The following is a 12,796-nucleotide window of genomic DNA, read 5'->3' as shown; positions in this document are numbered from 1 at the left end:
AGGAAGGATACATTTCTTATATAGTAAGAAGAGATACAGCTCATCTGGGTAGGGAAGCATGGAAAACTGTGTAAAACACAGCTCACCAATTAGAAAGCAGGCCTTAAGAGAAGCAGACAAAGATCCATTAGATTAGACCATTGGGATGGCATAGTCTCTGGACCTCCTAAAGGAGGGACTCACCTCTCCTGCCCACTGGGGATGGACATCAAGCAGGATCAATAAGGAAAAAGGGAAAGGGAGGATCCAGTGACCACATAAGACCCTGAACCCAGGGCCTATTCAGTGAACTCCCACCTCTGGGACCACTCCCTTTCCAAAAGGTAGCTGTTGGCTTACTTTAATAAAGCTGTTTCTGTTGCTTTTTTCGTGTTTTGGTCTTCTGTCTCTCTCAGTCCATCCTTTGCCTGTCTTATTAATGAACTTGCTTATTTCCATGATGATCACCCCAACCCATCATACCATCAATTCACCTGGCCTCCTACAAAAGTTCATGAGCACTACTCCTGTGAGCCTGCTGGAGATCTCATCTACTCTCTGATGAGAATCAGATGAAATCCACCCTCACCAATCTCCAAACCATAATGAATAGCCAACACCCTCTCACTTTTCTGGGATCTATCATATAAATTTCAATTTCATATGGTTATCCACTCCATGTCCTACAGAACACAGTAACCCACTTCACAGAATTCATCCTGTCCCAGATAATCCAGGGAGACCTCAAACTATTCTTGGACCAAGGTTAAACTTTCCTAAAAGTTCCAAAGCACATTTTCTTACTACAGTTTCATAGGCTACCTACCTGCTGTCAGGGCAAGCTGACAACGTTGCTGGACTCCGTAAGGGGTCTGGGCATCTTAACTGCCTGATTACTACTGTCACATTCCTTACCTGCCACGTTAAAATCCCATTATTGTGTCACTTAAGTATTCACTATCCTGTTATTCCTGATCCTGCCTGAAACATAATCTTACCACCTTCCCCAAGAGTCTACGATCTCTTTAGACAAAACTGAACCCTCATGGAGGACTGCAGGTTTGACTGCTCTTACATGCTAATTGGACTGGCGATGTCTAACCAGCCATTCCATGAAAACGGACTCCAGGGCTGGAGATGGGTCAGATGTTAAGAGCACATGGTACTCTTTCAGGGGACCAAGGTTCAGGTTCCAGCACACACATGATGGTTAACGACCATCAATAACTACAGTTCCAGGGGATCCGATGAACACATATACAGACACAAGCACAGAATTTCAATTCGCTCAACTCTGAGAATCTGCTTGTGCTGAATTCTCACCTTGGAAAGAACATACCATTCTCTGAAGCTCTTCAAATTTCCTCCCACTCCAACAAATGACATAGCCCTAACAGACCACTAAGAGTTCACCTGGTAGTGAGAAAATAAAGCAGCCTTGGCTACACAACAATACTGCCCAGAGTGTGAACCCTTCTTTGCAGTGGTTTTGGTTCCCCCATTTCTTTCCTATTTCCACTCACTCCTTTGAAGGAATGACTCCTTTTCTGCCTAGATGTGGGCACAAGCCAGAACTTCTTAGGTCCCCACTTCCCGTGGGGGAAATCACACCTCTATCAGCTAACTTGACCTACACATGCACATGGCCTTCCTCACACCCAACATCCAAGTTTCCCCTAATAATCAGTAAGCCCTTTATAAGATCTTACCTAAGACCTCTGGTCACCTAACCCCATTCCTATGGTACAGTGGGCATTATGTGCATGTGGGCATAGGAGTGGGTGGACATAGATTGGCATCTTATGCTTATCCTACTTTGTCAGCTGAGTTAGCCATAGGAGTATAACATATCTCAGGGACCCACAAGTCCCTTAATGATCAAGTTCATCCTCTTGCTATAGGACTGAAAAACCCACTGTGCCTCTGTTAAATGTAACAATAAAGAGCTGGTAAAGCAACAGTGGTCAGTCAGGAAAAGGACAGCAGACAGAATTCTCTTCAGGAATGAGGTTCAAGAGGAGAAAGGGCTTTGGGACCATGATCAGATCTAGAGGTCTGAGGAAGAACATTAGACAGAAAATGGTACAATATACGGGAGAGGCCAAACAAGATGGAGCCTTAAGGAGAAGGAAAGACTTCTCTTTAAAACCCAGGGAGGGGACTGGAGAGGTGGCTCAGTGGTTACAAGTATGTACTGCTCGTACAGATACAGATGACCCAAGTTTGATAAAATAAATCTTAGGAAAAAACCTACAACCTGGAGAGGAGCTTGACTTAGAGTAAGAATAAGTGAGATAAGAGGAGAGACACAGAGAAAAACAGAGAGAGAGACAGACAGAGAGAAGCCAATGAAAGGGATGGCAGTGGGAGGTCAGAGAACCTCTTCAAGGTTAAGGCCACACAGCAGTTCTCACAGGACATTCACAGAAAATTTTTCTGAGCAATCCCCCAAAGAAAGGAAAGATCGGACATTTCAGTTTCACATCACCTGATTGTGTACATGACTTACATACAGGACAAAGAGCATGCAGGAGCCAGGGTCCATAATTTAAGGGCTGTCAAGTCACAGCAGACTGCTTCTTACACGTCTGGGGAGAGCAGCAGGGAGCTGCAGCAGTCAAGGTTTACTTCAGCAGGAGAGAAAGCAAACGTGGAAAGGAAGGACGCACTGCGGAGTGGAAGGCGCACAGAGCCGAGGGGGCTGCGAGGGGCTTCCTCTACTGTGCGGACTGTGAGTCCTGGGCCACATCTCTCCTCCCCTTGCCCCGCCCTGGGTCCAGAGTGGCCCCTTCCTGAAATAGTAGCAGGCGTATTTTGAAAAACATTTTACCCGAAATTCAGTGTTAAATTAGATGCAAGAATATGAAGAGAGCTGCCAACGTCCTATTAGATGAACTTCCCAGGGGAACAGAAAAGGTGTCTGCACGTGTTCCTCAGGGAGGAGCTTCAGAGGGGTCATGGAACCTGCCAGGACTGGCTGCTCTTTCCACACCCCGTCCTTCCTCTTCCCTAGTCAGCTTGCCCATCTCCTACCCAGCTGCAAGCCTCCTCCTGTCCTTCCCCAGTTTTCCAGACCTTACTGCTGATAGAGTGCCACAGCTGATGAAAAGCCAGACAACTCATGCTTCCTGCCAAGATGTTCTCTGCTGGTTCTACTTCCCTGTTACCAGCCAGCCACACCAAGGTGAAACAGCTGCGTTGCAGCTCCAGGAAAAGAGCCCAAGGACACTTTCACTCACGCCTTCACTGGGAAGGACTTAGACTCCACATCTGTGTATGCTGTTTATTTCCAGTCACATAAAATCTAGAACAGTCTTTCATGTTGTGCCACTTCGCTGAATAGACACAGTTCAATCTGCTGAAAGATCTGACTTTGGTCCTTTATCTAAATTTTTCTTTCTCTGCTCCTCAAAAATCTAACAACTTTCAGAGTCTACCGTTCACTTCCCCTAACACTTGTCCACACAGGGCAAAGGCAAGATCAGGCGCCCTGGACAGTCCCGACACTGAAGCTTCCCGCACAGGCGGAGCCTCCCGCTCAGTGCCCTGCGCAGAAGCAGCTGCAGCAGGACATGCCACAGGCAACTGCACCAGGAACCTGGTCGCAGGGAGGGCTCAGGATGCAGGTCAGGACAGCCCACTCCAGCAGTTGCTGCTCCCGTCTGCACACAGCCGGCCCCCATGCTCACCAGGGCCCGGCTTCGCCAAGGTGCTCATGGCTTCGCCATGGGGCCAAAGGAGCAGCTCAGACCCTGCAACTTGGTGGGCGAATAGAACCTGCTTTCTGGCTCCCGTTGCAGCTCCTGATTGAGCAGCACAAGCCGGAATCCCTGATTGGCTAGGTCCACCCCAGATGTCTAAGTGACAGGAGGAGCTAAACAGCACATCTCTTCAAAGCTGTGGCTTCCTGTCTAGGAACAGACTTTGCCCAACTCCTAGGAGATTGGCATCGAAGCTGAACATGCTTGGCATGTCAGAGCAGGTATTCATGTCAGGAGAAACTCACTAGGCACTTCCTGCTCTTCCTGCACAGCATAGGGTCACCCATGTACACATTCAGTGTCCTGTTATCATCCTCTTGCCTCAGCTGTAGAAAGGCACCTAGCCCACCATACGTGACATTAATATTGAACCTAAAGTCTGATGTCCTCCAGGGATCTGGACTGTCCACTTGGGCACGTTAAGGATTGTGGTAGAACCCAGGTCTGCTCTTTAAGAAGCTGGTCTCTCTCAGAGGACAGATGTCACAGCCTGAGGAACCCAGGCCATTCTGTCCCCACAACTCCACTTCTTCAGCTCTTTTCCTGAGATACAGTTAAGAAGGTGTCTGTGCTGTGGTTTCACAACTCTAATTTATGGTGAAATGGCCAATCTGACTCCATTTTGTTCACCCAGCTATCTCTCCCTCCCCTCTGCTCTCCTAGTCACAGCCATGCAGGTCCCATGAAGGCTTTCCACATTGTTTCTACAATACTGGGAAACTTACACTCAGCCAAACAGAACAACATGTGCAGCTCAAGGGACCATTGCTTCTGCAATTCTGAGAAACTTGTTTTTCTTTCTTTTTTAAAGTTTTTATCTTCATTTTGTGCCAGCCTTTCAGAAATCCACATGGATGTGTCCTCAAGAACAGTGCATGCTTGAGGTTGGAAATCCAAGAGTTCACCCCCTGAAGTTTTGCAGCACAAGAGGCAGTAAAAAGTACCTGATAAATTCCTTTCCAATGATACTGGAGGGAGTCCTTGATGTGGTGTTTTTTTCAACAAATTATATCACCTGGTTTAAGTCTGTTCAGATCTTCATCTCTTGGGAGCTCACTGTGGAAAAATTCTGCAACTAGTTTTGAATTTTTAATTATCATCTTCATAAGTCTTTTACAAGAGTGAATAATATCTCCCTTTACAGAAATGGTTCATATACTCTATCATCCATTCTCATAAGGCATCCAGTGACTCTTTCAAAAGGAGATAATTCATGTTTTCCAAATAGGCTAGACATAAGATTTAGGAGAACTAATGGAAGTGCTTTTGGTCAAGGAAGGTTGAAAACTTCAGTTAACTTTGCTGATTGGGTCTTTATAGCCCCCCTTTGTTCATGTAACCAATCCAGAGGATGGTAAACACGTTGAAAATGTTCTATAATAGGCCAAATTTTACAGATAGATTTAAACATTTGTCCAGTGAAATGAGTTCCATGCTTGCTATGTAATTCAGCAGGGATGTCTTAAGTAAGAATGATTCTTTCTAACAGAATTTTTCCTATGGCTGAGGCAGTGGCTTTCTGGCAAGGGAAAGCTTCAACCCAATGGGAAAACATCAAATTAGTACCAAAACATATTTATATCCTTGTGTTGGAGGCATTTGGATAAATTCTAGCTGCCAGATTTAAATGTTCCATGCAAGAGGGCAATGTCCTTGTGTCCCATGAAGTGGCTTACTAGGGTTATGTTTAGGGCAGATGGAACATCTTGAATGAACTATTGTTGTGGAGGGTTTCCAAAAATATTTTCCACCCAAAGAGATTTTTTCAGATGCCTAATGAGTTAAACTGTGTATATATTCCAGAAGGGAAGGTTATAGTTTGGGTGCCCTGGGGAAAGGGCGTGGTGTAAAGCTGTCCTTAGGGTACTAATTGCTTTCTCTTCCTCCAAATTCCACAATATCTGGTTGGCCTGTTTAAGTTTCTTATAGTGGTTGGGCAATTCATGAATAGTTTGGAATCCAATTTCTATAATAACCAATCAGTCCTAAGAATCCTCCCAATTGCTTTTTGTCTTGGGGGTAGGAATCTCTCTAATAGCAGTACGGTCAGGATTTACGAGCAATCCTGAGGGAGTCACTATCTGATCCAGGTATTTAACTTCCTGCTGATAGAGGAGGCACAGCTGGAGAAGGGCAGGTGGGAGCACAGGTTGAGAGAAGTCTTTAGTTTTGGCACAATCTCTAAGATGTTCTTATTAATCTCCTGCCCTTCAATATCTTTCTTTAATTTTGATGGTGTTTCTAAAAGTCTCTTATTCATTTCCTGTTAGCAATTTATCATTTCCTTTTTCTTTTGGTCTTTTTGAGACAGGGTCTCCCTGTATCTCCAGCTCTCCTAGATTCACTATGGAGACCAGGCTGGCCTCAAACTCACAGAAATCCACCTGCCTCTGCCTCCCAAGTGCTGGGTTTAAAGGCGTGTGCCACCACACCCGTCAGTTATCATTTCTTTTTTTAGATGCTTTTAAATTCCAATTAAAATAGGCTGCTCATTCATCATCTTCTGTTCTATTGCCCATGACTTCTAGTTTTGCACATAAAAGTGTCAATTCTGGAGCATCAAATTTCCCCATTGAGGGAATCACAAAGCCATATTATCATTGGTCAGAGATCCCATTTTTCCAAATACTCGCAAGTTGAAAGCCCATAATCATACATAAAGCCAGCTGGAGTGTGAGATGATGGTTTATCTTTAGGGTAAACACTTTCCCCTTTTGGGAAACTTTCCCATTCTTTTCTTTCCTCTGAAAAATTGAAAGTCTTTCTATACCAGATGGGGAATATGTATTTGGGTTCCTTTTATATGCTGCTTTTGGGATGGACTTTCTCGGCTTTCACCCTGAGACCATCTTTTCCCACTGGGTCTTCGGGGTTATCCTCTAAGTTTACAGAAATGTAAGGGACCTCAAGACACTGGGAGTTCAAGCCCTTATGTGTATCTTCCTGGCTGAGCCAGTAAAGTTCCCTCTGACCTAGGAATGGGGAATGTTTGTTGGGTTTTCCTATGAAGTTGTTACACGTCATGGGGAGTTCCTCAACACCTCCACACTGTTACACTGGAGGGAAGAGTGCCTCTTATCTTTACCATCTTTATGATCTGGTGCTCACAAAATTCCTAAGCTAAAATGCAGCAAGGTTGAAATAAACAGAAAAATCCACAGAAAAATGCAGATTTAGGTAATGGAGGAGTGACTGAGGACAAAGCCCAACAAAAACATCATAAACAAAACCAGGAAAGAGGAAACAAAATCCAAAATGCCTTTGAAAGGTCTAGAATCCAGCAGTACTGAAAACAAACCAATTAGAAATAAAATACTTCTTGGGGTTGGGAGACAACTCAGTGGTTAAGATGAATGGGGCTGTTCTTGCAGAGGACCTGGATTTGATTCCCAGCACCCATGTGGCAGTTAACAACCATCTGCAACCCCAGTTCCAGGGACTCTGACGGCCCTCTTCTGACCTCCTTGGGTATTGCATGACATGAGTGCACTTATACACGTGCAGGTAATATACTCATACACATAAAATAAAAACTAATAAATATTTTCTTAAAAGAAATAAAGCCAGGCACAGTGGTGCATGCCTTTAATCCCAGCACTTGGGAGGCAGAGGCAGGCGGATCTCTGTGAGTACAAGACCAGCCTGGTCTACAAAGCAAGTTCCAGATCAGCTAGGTCTACAGGGAGACCCTGTGTCAAAACGACAAAAAAAAAAAAAGTGCTTCTGAAGCAAACAAAAATGAACTCTCTAAAGAAAACACTTTGAGAGAAAGCAAGCAAGGAAATAAATACCTAAATTATAGCCAAAACAACCCCAGACACAATGATTTACACTTGTAATCTCAAATCTCAGCACCCTGGAAATTGAGGAAGAACGTTATGTATGTATGTATATCAGTAAAACTGATAAACCTACAGCCAAGAAGACACAAAAATTACTTACTAAAGGGCCCATCATCAATATGGATATCGAAAGCAACAGGAAGGAGTTATTTTATTCCTTGCTGTGACCAAATACCTGACAAGAAACTTAAAAGGACAACAGAGGAAGGATATATTTGGGCTCATATTATAGGAAGGCGTACAGCCCATCTGGGTGAGGAAGTAAGGCTACTTGTTTACACAGCTCACCAATCAGAAAGCAGGCCCTAAGAGTGCAGAAGACCATTGGGATGACACAGTCTCTGGACCTCCGAAAGCAGGCACTCACCTCTTCTGCAGTTTTAGCTCTCTCTGACCATAAAGAAACCTTTCCTTACAGGTTCCTCATCAATTCTGTCACTGGGACAGACTTACAAGCCCATAATGCCTCCAAAAATAAGCACAGGCCCAAGCCTAACCTCAGCTTTTTGGGATCATGCCTTCACATTAACCCGGGGGATGTGGTCAATCCTGAAAGTCACCTACAAGAAAAAAGGACCACTTGAAGCTGTTTGGACCTGGCATTTTCAAGCGAAGTTTACATCTCTAATTGAAATCAAGCTGCAAAGTCCATTGAGGGAGAATGAGAAGGGATACAGACAGGGAAAGTCAGAGCAGCTTTCTTAAGATGGCAACAACTTGTTCCCAGCAGACACTGTGGTGGAGAGCGGCAGGAAATAGAGCCCACTGGGGGTGGACATCCAAGCAGGAACAACAACAGAAAGGAAAATGTTCACTGGACTCCCAGCTCTTGGACCCCTGCCTTTCCAAAAGGAAGTTGTTTAATTCAATAAGGCTGTTTGTGTTGCTTCTTTCATGATTTGGTTTTCCATCTCTCCCAGTCAATCCTTTGCCTATTTCATGAATGAACTTGCCCATTCCCTTGACAACCTGCATGGGTTCATCTAGCCTCCTATAGAAGTTCATGACCAGTACTCTTGTGAGTCTCTTGGAGATCTCCATCAACTCTCTGATGAGAATCTGGTGATCTCCACCCTCAAAAATCTCCAGACCCTAATGAATATCCAAGACCCTCTCACCTTTCTGGGATCTAGCATATAAATTTAAATTTTATGTGGTTATTCCTTTTATCCACTGTAAAACACCAACACCCACTTCAGGGATTACATCTATTCCTGGACCAAGATTAAACTTTCCTAAAAGTTGCAACACACAAGGCCCTTAATGATCAAGTTCATTTTCTTGCTGTAGGAATCCAAACCCACTGTGCCTCTGTTAAAAGTAACAATAAGGAGATGTTAGAGTCAGTCAGGTCAGGCTGACACAATTCCCTTCATGAATCAGGTTTATGAGGAAAGTGCTTTGGGGCCAAGATTGGACCTAGAGGTCTGAGAAGAACATCAGAGAGAAAATGGTACAATATACAGTAGTGCCGAGAGAGAGAGAAAGAGAGAGAGAGAGAGAGAGAGAGAGAGAGAGAGAGAGAGAGAGAGAGATGGGGAGGCCAGAGGAGCCTCTTCTAGGAAAGTCCACAAAGCAATCCTCAGAGGACATTCGTAGAAGAATCCCCTGAGCAATCTAAAGAACAAGGGAAATATCAGACATTTAGATTTCACATCATCTGATTTACTTTAACATAACTTACAGGACAAAGTGCATGCAGGAGCCAAGTACCATAATAAGGGCTGTCAAGTCACAGCAGACTGCTTCTTAACTGTCCAGAGAGCAGCAGAGAGCTGCAGCAGTTAATTTCAGCAGGAGAGAAAGCAAATGTGGAAAGGAAGGATGCACTGCGGCGTGGAGGGCGCACAGAGCCGAGGGGGCTGCGAGGGGCTTCCTCTACTGTGCGGATACTATGAGTCCTGGGCCACATCCCCTGCCCACCCCTGGGTCCACAGTGGTTCCTTTCCTGAAACAGTCGCAGGCGTATTTTGAAAAACATTTTACCCAAAATTCAGTGTTAAATTAGATTCAAGAATATGCAGAGAGCTTCCAAAGTCCATATAGATAAAGTTGCTAGGGGAGAACCAAAAAGGCGTCTGCACGTGTTCCTCAGGGAGGAGCTTCATAGGGGTCAGGGAACCTGCCCAGACCCGCTGCTGTCTTCCCACCCCGTCCTTCCTCTTCCCCACACAGCTTGCCCATCTCCTACCCAGCTGCACGCCCTGTTCCTGTCTTTCCCCAGTGTTCCCAACGTTGACCTGCAGACTCTACAGTTCACTTCCCCTAACACTTGTCCACACAGCACAACTGCACGATCCCGCGCTCTGCACAGTTCCGACACTGAAGCTGCCCGCGCAGGCGGAGCCTCCCGCTCAGCGCCCGGCGCAGAAGCAGCTGCAGGAGGAAACGCCACAGGCGGCCGCACCAGGAAGCCCGTCTCCGAGACCGCACAGGACGCCGTCCGGCTGCCGCCCGCCCGGGGAGGACCCAGCACAGCCCGCTCTGGCGGCTCCAGCGGCCGCAGCTCCCGTCTGCACACGGCTGGCCCCGCGCTCACCATAGCCCGCCTTCCGGCTTCGCCCGCGCTCTCCTCGGCTCCCCGCAGAGCTCTCACGGTGCAGCACTCCCGGTGCATCCTTCGGCCATGGAGCTGAAGGAGCAGCTCAGAACTCGCAGGATAGCGACTGGATAGACCCCGCCTTGGGCAACCAGTATTTGATCCTGGTTGGGCAGCATGGCTGGAAGCCCTGATTGGTTAGGGCCGCTTCTGAGACCTAAGTGGCAGGAGGAGCTATAATGAGCACACCTCTTCCTATCCTGTCCCAGAACAGAAGCCACCCAACTCCAGGGACATTGGCATTCAAGCAGAACTTGCTTGACCTGTCACAGCAGGTATTGATGTCTTGAGAAACTCACTAGGGTCTTTGCAAAAGCATAACTCTCACCTCAAAGGGGATAAGAGATAGTTTATTCTGGAGCCAAACAAGAGTGACCATGACCTGGAAACACAGATTCAGGTTTTCCCAAATTCCATGTTCCACTGTGGCAATGGTTACATTACGTTTTTATAGTACCAGGACAAAGAAAAGCCATAGATCAAGACATTTGTCAAATACATTGGTGGGTATATTCAATAGGCTAGTCCTAGCAAAGGGGGGGCAGGGTGTTCCATAGGTCTTAGGTGCTATCCGATAACATTCTTAGACTTTTGATTGGGGAGAGATGGTGGTCTACTGAGTTATTACATTTTAATAGTCACAAGAATGTTAATCAGAAACAGAGGTAAGCAAGGTGTAGCTATTTATGGAGTTAAAGATGTCCCCAGATCATTTGTGAATAGGCTGTGGATCTGCAATCTTCCAAACTCTCCAGTCATTGTGTATATCAGTCAGGCTTGCAGGAAATTCAGCTCAGGATGTAGGAATTCTCTCTAGGAACTATCTTTCACAGTTCCCCCCTGTTGGCCAAGCATCACATTTTGTGCATGCTTATTTATTCCCAGGTCATCATTAGGAAGGCGCATTCCTAGATTCTGATGTAGATGAGGCTCAGTTGTGGGCAAGATAGACATCTTCAGAGAGAAGAATGGCTACCTGGTAGAACCAATAGGAAAGAAATTCCTGGATCATATCAAAAGTATTAGCTAGCATGATCCATATCCTACTTTTTTTTTCGTCCTCTGTATCTGATATAACATTTGTGTGTGACATATAATAGGATGATTATACATAAAATAATCTAGAGCGTTGCTTGGCCTAATGGGGTAAATGTAACAGATTAAGGCAACAAACATTAAAATACAAATGAAAAAACAAAAACAAAAACAAATAAGATTGACTAAGTTTCCCCCTGTATTTATAGTTGTCTGTACTCTATGAAGTATTTTATTTATATTTGGAATATTTAAACAAAGCTATTGTTTCCTGATGTTTGGCTTTTCTTTGGATCAGTTATACCTTATAGTGATAACCTCATGGAGTAGCTAGCTCTAACTCTAGTAGTTCCTATCTGTGGATAATGACTTCATCTGTTTTATTTTATTGGCATCATACAAGATTTAGTTTGAAAAAAAAAAAAAGAAACATATTATAGAAGAAATTACACAGTAACACATTATTCTTTAAACTTTCTCCTAACAAGAATGTCTTTGTTTACATAACAAATGTTAATCACATTGATAGAAGCTAGAGATCAAGTCTCTTAGGAAACTGGAGTTTTATAGGCCTTAAAGGCTTAACCAACTACCTTTAAAAAAAAAATTAATGATTAGAAATGAAAATAGGACTCTAGAAGGAGTCATTGTAGTGTTGTCCATTTCCTTACTAAAATATAGATATTGCTTAATTATTTTTATCCTGGCTAATTGTAGGATATAGGACGACTTAGATACTCATTTAATCAAGGAATATCAGTAATTAAACTATAAAATATCATGAATACGTTGTAATTAGAATGGTGTCTTATATAATTTGGATAAGAAGAATCAACCCAAATCTTTGGTTATTTCTCTCTACAGAAAATAAAGTTGTAGTTACTTGTTTAACATTGGAGTACATTTTAGGGCCCTTTTAGTCTAATTGGTTGGATTTGGTTAACACACACACACACACACACATATATTTTATATATATATACAAATTTGAATTTGAAAACTGGACTTTTATCCAAATTATACTGAATAATTAGGAAAATACATACATATTGTTACAAAGAGTGAAAATACTTAATCTTTTAAACATGAAAACTACGTAAGTTTGGGGTTCTGGGTAAGCATTTTTAACTTAATTTATCCCAAAATTTGCATTATTTTATCATTTAGGAATATACCAAGTGAAATACTAGATGTTAGAAACTATTTAAAATAGTTTAATTAAAAAAGAGTTTAAGGAACAAAACAATGAGCTAAATGTTCAGTTACTTGGGGGTACTTGATTGTCAATTAATTGAAGATGAGTCTTATCCAGGGTCTCCAAGTCCACATGGATGAACTCTTAGATAAAGTTGGCACATGAGACTCTTAACGTTCATCGCTTGAATTTTGTAGTACAGGAGCAGGTTAGCAGTACCTGGGTGCAGTATTTACTCTCCAGTTAAATGGAGTGTTTGATGTGATGCTTCATTTTTCAGTTGATGAAATCCTCTCATTTACTTTATTCTTCAAGGAAGATTCTGCAACTAATTCTGAATTTTTAATAATCATATTTAAAAGTCCTTGTTTTTCTAAGCAAAGTA

General features: G+C 43.7%; 1 pseudogene; it reads right to left on the bottom strand.

Moving 5' to 3' along the window:
* Positions 1 to 3,692: 3,692 nt before the first annotated feature.
* LOC103749994 overlaps positions 3,693 to 12,796 on the bottom strand; it is a 15,227-nt pseudogene continuing 6,123 nt past the window's right edge.

This window comes from Nannospalax galili, unplaced genomic scaffold, assembly GCF_000622305.1.
Source record: "Nannospalax galili isolate Female #2095 unplaced genomic scaffold, S.galili_v1.0 scaffold1787, whole genome shotgun sequence".
Taxonomy (NCBI): Eukaryota; Metazoa; Chordata; class Mammalia; order Rodentia; family Spalacidae; genus Nannospalax; species Nannospalax galili.
This window is presented reverse-complemented; position numbering and strand designations above follow the sequence as displayed.